This window comes from Entelurus aequoreus, linkage group LG02 (assembly GCF_033978785.1).
Source record: "Entelurus aequoreus isolate RoL-2023_Sb linkage group LG02, RoL_Eaeq_v1.1, whole genome shotgun sequence".
In the NCBI taxonomy this organism is placed as follows: domain Eukaryota; kingdom Metazoa; phylum Chordata; class Actinopteri; order Syngnathiformes; family Syngnathidae; genus Entelurus; species Entelurus aequoreus.
In genome coordinates, this window is record NC_084732.1 from 20400947 (window position 1) to 20413328 (window position 12382).

The 12382-nt window shown below is 37.3% G+C and overlaps 1 protein-coding gene and 1 non-coding gene across 3 annotated transcripts in view; one reads left to right on the forward strand and one right to left on the reverse strand.

Annotated features, from left to right (window-relative positions):
* Positions 1 to 12382, reverse strand: part of LOC133662748 (TOX high mobility group box family member 3-like) — a 165773-nt gene that overhangs the window by 135034 nt on the left and 18357 nt on the right. The gene's annotated exons all lie outside the window — the stretch shown is intronic.
* trnat-ugu (transfer RNA threonine (anticodon UGU)) lies at positions 477 to 550 on the forward strand. The gene has a single exon. It is a non-coding gene; the product is annotated as a tRNA-Thr (tRNA).

The following is a 12382-nucleotide window of genomic DNA, read 5'->3' on the forward strand; positions in this document are numbered from 1 at the left end:
CTCAGAAGTCGAATATGGGAATGGCGTCAAAGCTGAGCGACAAGGTCCGAAATCAACATTGCCACATCCGTGGCTGCACCTTATCTGAATACAACCAACTTCTGGACAAATATCCACTACTTCTGCAACCTTCAAACACTGTCTATATAGAAGAAACACAAAGACGCTAGTGATGTAGGACACATGTACCACATGAAAAATAGTAATTAACACTACAGTAACACTACAATGTATATACGTCCAACGACTACCAACCACAGGAGCTTCTATTGCTGTTTACACTCAGATCGGCCATCTTTGAATGCCAACTCAGGGTTGATGAGACCTCTCTCAATTTGAAAATCTGACCTCGGGGGCATTCAAATCAAAACTTCTGACAAGGGACTCAGAAATTCTGACTTCCGAGTACAAATTAAGCGAAGACTTAGAAAAAATATGTAGTATATTCACTGAAAAGATACAGTAATGCAACTTGTGGCATTGTGGCTTAGTTGGTTAAAGCGCCTGTCTTGTAAACAGGAGACCCTGGGTTCAAATCCCAGCAGTGCCTTTTGAGGTGAACGTAGGTTAGTGACTCAAGGTGCGTTCCATTTACCTCGGAAGTTGAATCTGCGAATGACGTCACAAAACGTGTGACAAGATAGCCACATCTGTGAAAGCTTTTCAAGAGTTGCCCTTATCTGAATACAACCGACTTCTAGACAAATATGTGCTACTTCTGCAACCTTCTGACACAGTGGACGAATAAGAAACACTGGGACGCGTATACCATGTGAAAAAGTTATTTTCACTACAATAACAGTACCATATATATATATCCAACGACTATCACACAAGCTTCTATTGTTGTTCACACTCAGAGCAGCAATTTTTCAAAGCCAACTCAGGGGTAGTCAGGACTCTTAGACTTCGAAATCTGACCTCGGGGGCATTCTAGTCGAAACTTCCGACAAGGAACTTGTAAATTCTGACTTCCCAGTTTAAATGGATCGAAGAATTAGAATAATCCTGTACGATATTTATTAATATGTATCCATCATGTTTGCCTGAAATATTGTCTTATTTGGTTTCTATGTTGTGTTTATACTCCTATCAAAAGGTACAATCTAATTTGGAACTTCAGTGTATGGACATGGAATAGCTGTACATAGTAAAAAGCTTGCTTGTGGAGCTGATACTTATTGTATTTTCCAGACTATAAGGCGCACTTAAAATCCTTTTTTTTCCTCTCAAAACTCGACACTGCGCCTTATAACCCGGTGCGCCTAATGTACGGAATAATTCTGGTTTTGCTTACCGACCTCAAAGCAATTTTATTTGGTACACGGTGTAATGATAAGTGTGACCAGTAGATGGCAGTCAAACATAAGAGATATGTGTAGACTGCACTATGATGGCAATATGACTCAAATAGACAACAACAACATTTTATATGTTCAATTGAAAATATAGAACATTACACACAGCGCTCAAAAATAAATAAAAATGTTTTAGTACGACTTTGGTATGCTATGAAGCCGCACCGTTTGATGTGCTTCAACATATGAGTATTATTATGGTGTGTGTATAAGGCAAGACATGTTATCTGGCGTTTTGTTTCGCAATATAATGCAAAAGCAACATTTCTTACCTTCTGGTGAAAAATTGCGCTGGCAAACCAGGCCGAGTAAAATGAAAAATACTCAAACTGAAAGCCAAATTGCACAAGAACTAAGGCCTACTAATGGTTGAGTTGAGTTGAGTTGAGTTTATTTCGAACATGCATGCATACAACATGATACATCACAATTTCCAGATTCTCTATTCAACATGTTTGAAAAGGAGTAGGAAGAAGCAGAGTTTATTTAATCCTACCCCTTTTCCCTTTATAGCGGTTGCTATAACTTTTGTTCACTTCCTGTTCTCAATTTTTTCACAACATACTCCTTAGGTAATAACAATAAAAATAAGTAAATACTAATTGGTGAAGTAAGTTATATTGCATATGGTGAGATGAGTAAGATTATCTTGAAAATGAATGGATGGATGAGATAAATTCAGAATGTTTATCCTGGTTCTTCTTCTTTGTACTTTTTAAACACTTTAAGTTTGAATAGTTTCTTGAAGTGGATCATATTAGATCATTGTTTGATTTATTTGCTTAATCCATTCCATAATTTAATTCCACTATATACTGATATACTGACGGTCTTAAGTGTGTACAAATGTTTTAAATTACATTTTTCTGTAAGATTATATTCCTCCTCTTTTGTTGAGAAAAATTGTTGTATATTCTTAGGTAGCAGGTTATAGTTTGCTTTGCGTATAATTTTAGCTGTTTGCAAATTCACTATGTCGTGGAATTTCAGTATTTTGATTCAATACATAAAGGGTTTGTATGTTCTCTATATCCAACATTAAGTATTATTCTAACTGATCTTTTTTGTAACACCGTTAATGAATGAAGTGTACTTTTGTAGTTATTTCCCCATATTGCTACACAATAACTCACAAATAGTAACACTAGCGAGCAGTAGAGAATATGGAGTAATTTTTGGTCCAGAACATGTTTTGCTTTATTCATTATTGACGTGTTTCTTGCTACTTTATGTTGTATATTTTTTACATGAGATTTCCAGTTCAATTTATCATCAATCAATATACATAGAAATTTGGTTTCATTTACTCTTTCAATTTCTATTCCGTGTGGTGTAAGACAAACAGTGTTCCTTTTTTGGAATTGGAAAAGGTATTACTGGTTAATGTAGAATATAATCGTTAGTCTTATGAGGTATAAAATCAGACATTTAACTACTGTAAAAAAAAAATACGAAAACACTGGAAAAGAGTAACAAGCTTTCTCCTAAGCGAGTATTCCTCCTTTGATTCTTCTATTGATTGGTTCAACCGTACAATTCATCCAAGCAGCTTGTCACACATAACTGACACAATGAGCACAATCACATTAATGATTATGAATGAACACCATTTCCTGCACACTCTCATACAGGAGCATCTTTAGAAATCGCTGTGCTATTTAGCACACACTGAAACAACCTTGTATGTCAGTTGTCCAACCCCCTCTTTCCAGCAGTATTGATTTCTAGCTCTCACTAGAGCCCCTGTTAAGAGTAGAGCCCACCCCACTTCCTCTGCCCCTCCTCCCTTGTTTCTCCAGTGCAAGTATCTTTAAAATAGGAAGGATTCGTGCAGGGGGTGGGGGGTGTAATTGACATTTTCTGCATTAGTTGAGCCTTGACCTGCATTTTCAGACCATGCGGCCAGTTTCTCCACTTCAACTGATGAGGTCAGGCCATGGTCAGCCCATGTTTTATGGACTTCACTTTTTATTTACACTTATCAGAGTAATATATCAAGCCTTAACACTTAAAACAAAGAAAGGTACAAAAGCTTTTTGAGCCAGGTGCACCCAGTCAATAAAGCCTGCAAGCCAAATGGCACTAAGCCTGTTAATCAATGTAAAAACGATAGGAAAACCAGTTAATTCGACTTGGGGGGGCACCTTACTGCAGCTTTAGGTCAGACAGAAGGACAGGGGTTCTACTGGCTTTGCTTTTAACCAACCTAGTGCTTGCAACAATTTGATCTGTCCTTCTAAAGAGTCAGTTTGCATTACATCATGTCACATTAAGAAACAGCAGAATGTAGGCCACTCCTGTTGTACATGATTCCACATCGCTTATTTTTTTATCGATGTATGCCCCCCCAACCCCCGTACTCACCCGCCCCTTAGCCGAGAACAGTCGATGTTGTTTAGCCGGCTCACTTAAGAAATATCATATCTTCAAACTGAAAGATCGAGGACGAGATTAGCCGAGGGAAACTACCAGCTGTGTTTAATCTTGACAAGGCTTGGCCTTGTCAAATGAAACAATTCTGGAACCTTTCGTATAACTTCGGGAGTGGGGTAAATGATCGGTTCTGAGGCTATGTCTACACTAAGCCGGATAACTCATTAAACAAATAGTTATTTAGCCTAAGCCTCGTTTCAGCCACACTAAATCAGCGTTTAAGGTCCCCCTCCTCGGACATTTTTTTACACGGGTAAGTGTGCCGTCTATTTTTTGAATCTCCGGTTCTTAGCTTTGTATGGACTCATTGATCGTTTACAGACTGAGTTCGGAGAGGAAGTGACGCCAGAAAGACAGCGCCTCACACAGGAAGTGACGTCAGAAAGAACGCGCCACAGCCAGCTTCATAACAACCCGTTCGGTAACTCGGTGGCAACCACTAGAAAGATAGGGGCGAGTCAACCAGACCATGCCCGTGTTTCTCCTTCTTGTACATGTACAGGCGCTTTTGGAAATCACACATGAATACCTTAAGAGAAGGAAACGGGCGATTGCAGCTATTTGGGATACAACACATCTCAGACGGCAACAAAGCAATGTTGAGCGAGGGTTTTGGATAAGCCCTAGAAGAACGGCAGCATGGTGGGATATGTTTGTCACCGAGTGTGTTGTGTCAGAGGAAAGGCAAGAGAATTTTCGAATGTCCAGGTCAGCTGTGATTCTACTTGGTGAAAAACTTTGTCCATTTACAACAATGCGGGCTCCCGTGGACTACGAAAGCTAGCGAATGCATTTGGACTGGCAAAGCAGACTGTCAATTATTGTCCGCGATGTATGTCGAGCGATTACTCAACGTCTAGTTTTGTACTCCATAACTATTGTGAGTGGTTGCAGCCGTCAAGTACGACCACCAATTTCAGCCTACAAGAACAGTGTCCTGTTGTTGGTTGTGGTAAAATGTTCTTTATCACATTGTTTACTTCCACACGTCCATTAAAGATATGATTCATGTATGATGGCTCAGGTGTGATTCACTTCAGTAGTCTAACAGCTGCTGATGGTGAGGCAAGCAAGGTTTACTGTTAAAAGAAATGTAGCAATAGTCTACATTGAAACACAGGGTAAGAATACACTTCCAGGTCAGAGGTCACTAAATAGCGACAGCAATGATACCAAGTACTCAGTACAAGGTCTATACCACAGTGGTTAGATCGATATTTTCTATTTTCACTAAATATTTTGTCGTTTTTGTTACTGTTTAAAAACTTAGGAAATAAGTCCCTGGACATAGGAGGGCTTTAAGAGCAAAAAGCCACAAATAATTAAGTAGATCAAATAGTAGGAAATAATTAAAATATTTGTTGTTAGACAGTCATCCCGTGTTTGTGTCTGAATATAATATAATAATAATAATTGTTAAAAGTTGAATCATTCAATGATCTTGAAACTGTGAAGTACTTTGAGTATCAGCATTGGTATAACCTAGGGCTGCAACAACTAATCGATTAAATCGATTAAAATCGATTATAAAAATTGTTGGCGATTAATTTAGTCATCGTTTCATTGGATCTATGCTATGCGCATGCGCAGAGGCAATTTTTTGTATTTTTTTATTTAAAAAAAAAAAAAAAGTTTATTTTTATTTTTTATAAACCTTTATTTATTAACTGCAACATGTACAAACAGCTGAGAAACAACAATCAAAATAAGTATGGTGCCAGTATGCTGTTTTTTTTCAATAAAATACTGGAAAGGATAGAAATGTAGTTTGTCTCTTTTATCCGATTATTAATCGATTAATTGAAGTAATAATTGACAGATTAATCGATTATCAAATTAATCTTTAGTTGCAGCCCTAGTATAACCAATACTGGCTTGTAACTACTTGGTATTGGGTCGATAATTTATATATCATCAAATTGTAGCTCCCTAATCATAATGTGCCCAAACATTCCCACCCCTCCTCATTACACATCTCAGGTTGCTGGTCAACTTCCAGTTTGTTCGGAGTGTTGATATTTCCCATGGAAATATAAATACTCATCATTGAAAAAAATATTATCGTCTGTACAAGCAATGCTTTAATTTGTTATTTAAGCATGAAAATAAGTTACCAACTGTTATTAGTAAAACTAAAAACAATCAAACTAAATTAAGGTGAACGACGGTAAGTTGTGCGACATCTGCATTATATAATATTCTTGCAATGTATACAATAATGCTAATACTTTAAATAATAACAATGAAAATGAATGCACATTTCAAGGTAGGAAATATTGTAACTCAAGTGTGTTACCCATTTAAACCACTGCAGCTAAGATATGCTCCAGCACCCCTCGCGACACCGAAAGGGACAAGCGGTAGAAAATGGATGAATGGAAACCATTTTTTGCCTTCTTGTTTTTCGTGAAGCCGGGTAATGTTTCCGGAATAAATGTTGCAAAAAAAGGAAAGGAAGAAGCTAGACATTGCAAGTTAGTCCTTTTCTGCTTACATTAAAAGGTAACCAACTGAAAGTATTCTAATGCGACAAAAAATTTTAATTAATCTTGAGTGGATAACTTTTTCCCCAAAAAGTTTGGTCAAATTCTGTGTAGTATAACTTCAAGGGACAGATACCACTGAAATGTAATTGTTCATTGGTTTGCTATTTGTAGAGCAGTTTCCTGTTTCTATGCTTTTATTCTTTGTAACCCAAACAGTCTACAAAGTTCAGCACAGACTTTTAGTCTAGATGTTTTATTTGACCATAAATCTGCCACATGCATTACATACTGTATATTGATATGTGGTGATTACATTGTAGCAGCTGGTGTGTACATTAGTGCATGTGAGGCTAGAAGCCTAAGGAAAACAGTAATCCATTAAACGATGTTGAATAACGAGCGGTTTAATTTTAATCCTGTTTGGGCAATGATAAGATTAATATGTCAATCCTGGTTTTTGGCAGGATGCGGCAGTAAAACTAGATTCCTGTCATTTCACACACACAATTAAACGCAGTCTAATATTTCGAAAACAATATATAAATAAAATAAACCACTTATGCTCTGGGGTGTAATTTGTCATTGTTATTCAGTGCTTGTTCACCTCCACTTAAAACATGATCCTTCTGGATTTTAATTAAGCACCAAGGTAGCTTCCCAAAGGGGCATCGTGCTTGGCAAAGGAAACCACTTTGATTTACTACTTTGTTGTTTCTGCTTGAAGCTGGCTTCTTATGAGAGGCTGCGCTGATGAATGAAAGAACCCGGGTTATTTCTTTCTTATTTGTTAATTAGTTCCCGTCAGTTCCTCTCAAAAACAAAAAAAACCCAGAATAGCTACAAAAGTGTTGAACTACAACTCAGAGGTTCAATATAAAGAGCAACACTGTAACACTAAAATAGGATATTTTGTGATAAGAATTTTGTTAATACATGTTTAAATAGCAATTTGTGCAAACTGTTAAATACAAAATCTATTCATGTAGGTTACATAAATAAGTACAGAATGTTCAGAAATATAGAACACATAAGCATAGAGAGGGAGTGCTGGAGTAACTCGCATTACAATGATTACAATTTTTGTGAAAAATTATGTGATCGCCATTGCCGCTTAATGCATTTTGTTGCTGATCTTAAATGCCGATGCCTTCTGGCTGACACTGTATTTATTTTTAGTCCACGGCTGACAAGCAGCTAGCTGCTAATTATGTGTCTCCATACACAATGTGGAGCCCCTCCTCTAAGCTAATAATAATCACCTCCATTAGGGAAATAAACTGCAAATATTTGTATTTTAAGTATGATTATCTGGTATCACTGGAGGATGAACATATCAAACACAGAGGAAGAGAATAGGGAACTCGTTTGAATATCGTGTGGATATTGTTAAACTATCACTAGCACTAACCATGTATAAATTGAAAAATGTACAGTCACATGATGGGTATCAGTAATGATATTGGCCACTCATAGATAATCGGTATCGGAATAGGCAGCATAAAAGCCTGATCGGAACGTCCCTACATGACACTGAAAGAAAAAAACCGAACACATGCTTTACTACTGAAGTGTTACTAAAGTGTAACAGTAGTGCTTTTACACACAAATCATGAAACAATTGTGGCATCAGAGCCATAACAGAAGAAATAACATGTTTCCGCCCTTGCTTTTTACCCAAAACCCAACAAAAAGCGATAATGATGCAACTGTGTGTGTTTTTTACACACAGCATTCCATAATGAGATGGATAAAGACGACTGGGCAAAACTGCTTTATCTTACCAGGATTCTCTACCACACATAACAGTGTTTCCCATAAACTGCCAAGATACCTGTGGCGGTGGGGGCGTGGCTATGGGCCATGATATCATCGAGTAATTTGCAGAATTTACTACAATGATATGATTTTCTCTAAAAAGGCTCAAAAAATGTATACTTACTAATTAATAATAACAGTTTTGTTTTAAACGTCCATCCATCCATCCATTCATCCATCCATCCATCCATTTTACAATATAATAACAACACTTTATGTACATATATATATACAGATTTGAACAATAAGTTATTCACTGAAATATATTTATTAATTGTGGTTCTTACAAAAAATATATCTTATAAAATATAAAAGCTAAAATGTCTCTTAAAGCTCTGCCCCTTTAAATAGTACATACTAAATAATTTAACTTTAGCCTACTACTACAACCATATTATTTACCAGCAACATAAAGTGAAACAGAGGCAGAGGTGTCCTGCCACAGTCAGTAACAAATAAACAGAAAACAGTAGTGGTCAAATACAAATAAGGCAACAAGAGAAGTATCCTACGCTTCTCTTTTGTAAAGTAAATCTGAACAGCCTATATGGGCATCTACATCAACTATATGATTTGCCTGAGAAGCTGGACAGGAAAAAAAAATATATATATATATATATATATTTTTTTTTTAATTTGTGGCGGACGTAATTCTTTCGTGGCGGGCCGCCACAAATAAATGAATGTGTGGGAAACACTGCATAATCTATCCCACCTTTGTTAGACTTAATCCCCCTATTATGTGCCATTTGTACAATACAGAAACTAAACAAAACGGCAACATTTTGCCTGAAAGACTTTGTCTTGACATTCTGTGCTATTTGGACAAAACAGCAAGCAGTGAAACATGGACATAGGTCAGTCAACAATATGAGCCATATTTAATATCGTCCAGGTGTTCAAAATAGAGCTGTTTAACAGGCAACATTCCTTGGAATGGTTTTGATTATTGGTGTTGAATTTGGTTCTGTTGTCCCCCAAACAGATGTGTGTTGTGGTTTTACCTCATCAATTGAACCCTTTTGTCCAGACAACTTCTTCTTGGCTTAATGTGAGGAAGAATACTCATGCCTCGAGATGAAGCACAAGACGGTCAACCCACGAACAGGACTCTTCCGAGGTTGCATTTGAGAACCTAAAGGAGTCTCCAAGCTATGGGTTGTCTTAGCTTGCTGAAGGTCACCATTGTGGAGCTGATCAGCCAGCAGCAGGCCTTCATAAAACCATGCAGTGTATCATTATTTTCAAAGTGTTTCATTATGGACGGTTAACCTTGGCTAAGGCCGACCCTAACGCTGTAATCAGCCGCCAGTAATGCCTTTCCAATAGCGCAATCATGCCGCCTCTCTCCTTGTTTATCAGCCCGGAGTAAGTATCAAATTGTCAGCTGGGCAGTTATTCAGAAAGTTAGCTTGAATACATTTTCTAAAGTAAAGCCCTTGTTGAGGCCTTCGTCTGACATCCTTCATCATGAACCACAAAGAGTCAGTCAAGTGCCAAAAAAAACAAGGACATGCTGCAAATGAGGCGCAACCTCGGATCTTTAAATATCAAAGAAATTTCATGGAACATTTACAGTATAACGTTAGCTGATGTTTCAGGGACTGGACCTTCATTTGAGCTGCACTACTCTTTTGGCAAGAAACATCAATGTCTCTCTAAGAAGTGATATTACAGTTACATATTTATGAAAACCATTGGATACTAGGTATTACTTACACAAAAACTACAAAGCTCATTTCCACAAAAATGTGTAGGGGGGTTGGCGCAAGCACCAAGCTAGAACCGACTATATTTTTGTAAGGATCTGAATAATTATCTGCTGTTACAGTCCACTTGATTGTGGGACCGTGAAGGCCAAACCAGACCCAGCAGATGGATCCGCACTTACACCTTCGTAGGTGTAAAATATCACCCCTAATAGTGATAATTGTTTAATTTAAAAAGTCACACAGCAACTTTTGTACATTACAAAATATTGACTGCTTACGAAGTTACGATCTGTTTCTGGTATTTTACACCCTTCGCAGATAGTTGGGACTAATTTCCAGTGCAATTGTGTTATTCCATTACTCGAATAAGAGAGTATAAGCTTTCAAAGGAGAATAATCTCAACGTTTGTGTTCCAACTACTTCATTTTCATTTGAATCATGTACTTTTCACTGAAATTTAAAGTTTCGGTAACACTTTAGTTTGGGAAACATATTCACCATTAATTAGTTGCTTATTAAAGTAACATAGACTTAGAGTTATTTGGACACTAGGGGAACATATAAGGGTTAGGGTTAAGGTTAGGGTTAGGGTTACTAATATGCTATAATTATGAAGTTATTGAGGGAACACTCTTAGTTAATGGCTTATTGATTGTATAATAAGACCATGCAGAATAAGGCATTAATCAGTACTTAATAATGACTAATTAAGAGCCAATATGTTACTAATTTGCATGTTAATAAGCAACTAATTAATGGTGAATATGTGTTTCCCATACTAAAGTGTTACCAAAGTTTCTTTATTGTCAATATTTTTGATACAAGCAAGACATACGGAATAATCGGGATACTGTTTGTCTTTCAACCTGTACAAATATCCATGCTCGGCGAGACAGTGGCTGCTGAGTCTGCACACGCCGCCAAACAGTTTGTCAATTCAAATACCAGAAAAGGAGAAATACCATTTATACGAGATGTCATGTTGTCTTTACAAACCAAAAATATGTATATTTCTCAGTAACACAATTTAAGAACAGATAGGAAAAAACGGTATAGATTGATTTTGAAGAGCCTGAGACTGAAAAGAGCCCTCAGCTGGTGACCTGTCCCTGGTTTCCATCACTGTCACAGTAACTAAGAAAGTTACTTTCAAACGTAACTGTTTTTCAGTCCAATATTGTCATCAGTAATATCTGTAAATAAAAGGTCAGATGAGATAAAGATTATGTAGTGGGTGAAAAGTATGTTGCAGTGTTTGCTTTATGGCATTATCAGTATGCTGATCCTTCAACCATGTATAATTCTGACAAGCAATGTGTTGTCTTTATATGTATGAACCGGTGCAAATACAGACCATCAAAAAGATGTGTCCAACCCCAAAATTGCATAGAAAGCTTCACCAAACTGGACTCAAAGGTCAAAGTCATTACATTTTGATATGCTCTTTTATCCTGCACTACAAAGCGCTAATGCAACTAAATTGTGTTCTTATCTGTACTGCAAAGTTCAAATTCAAATGACAATAAAGGAAGTCTAAGTCTAAGTCTAATTGTACTTTTTTTTTTTCCACAAACTGTATTATACTAGAGATATTGCACGGCCTATCTTTTCATCTGTGTGACAAACAAGCCCTGCTAGTTTGTTCCAACATAAATCCGTCTGCCCATAAAAACGAGTATTTTATATAGAGCTAATATTGAAGCTCTTTGTCCAATGGGCCTGAGAGATATTTGCACACCTGCTACTATTGTCAGTCCTTTTGAGTGCAGCCTGGTAACACATTGCATTATGGGAATGTGTTATGTGAGGGAAGGGGAGGGAGAGTGATAAATCATACAACCCACACCTGCAGCCCAGAAAGAAGAAAATCTAGCTGTATTGTAGCAAAAGAGGCCAATATGTTGACGCTAGTTGACAGGGAACATACATAAGCTGCAGTAACTGTGTTTCATTTAGAAAATGTGATATCAGGCATTCAGTTTGATTGGAAAGCTGACCTAAAAATAACTATGGGGATTGGTTTTAAGTGCTAGAAAAAAGAACTGATCGAACAAGAGGGCATTTGTCAGAGACAAGGGTTTAAATCAAGCATGTCAAGTTAAAGGAAAACTGTTTTAATACAGCCTATGTGCCCATTAGGAGGATTGGACATTAGAGCTACGAAACATGGGAGGGCTAGGCCCCTCTGGAAAGCTTTAAAAATATGGATGCGTCCTAACAGGGCAGATAACCACTGCAGGGACACAACACTTATTGAATCAGCCAAGTAGAAATGATTGACTGGTGCTTCTTCATTCAGGGTAAAAGCAATGAGAATGTCTCCCCTTTCCTTTAATATACTGGTGCAATCAAGCCTGTCCAAGATGTGCTTAGCCAAAATAAATCATTGGATAAGTGGGTTATCACATCAGTGCTTTGACGGAAAGGTTCATTTCCACTTAAAACTACAAGCTAAACCTACTCCAATCAGTGGGCTGTCTTGTTACTATGCGGAATTCTAAGGCTTATCTAAAGAATCCTAAAAGTCATGGCCCCCTACCCCTCCTTCTTGCTCTGACTTCCTATCTCTTAGGCTAT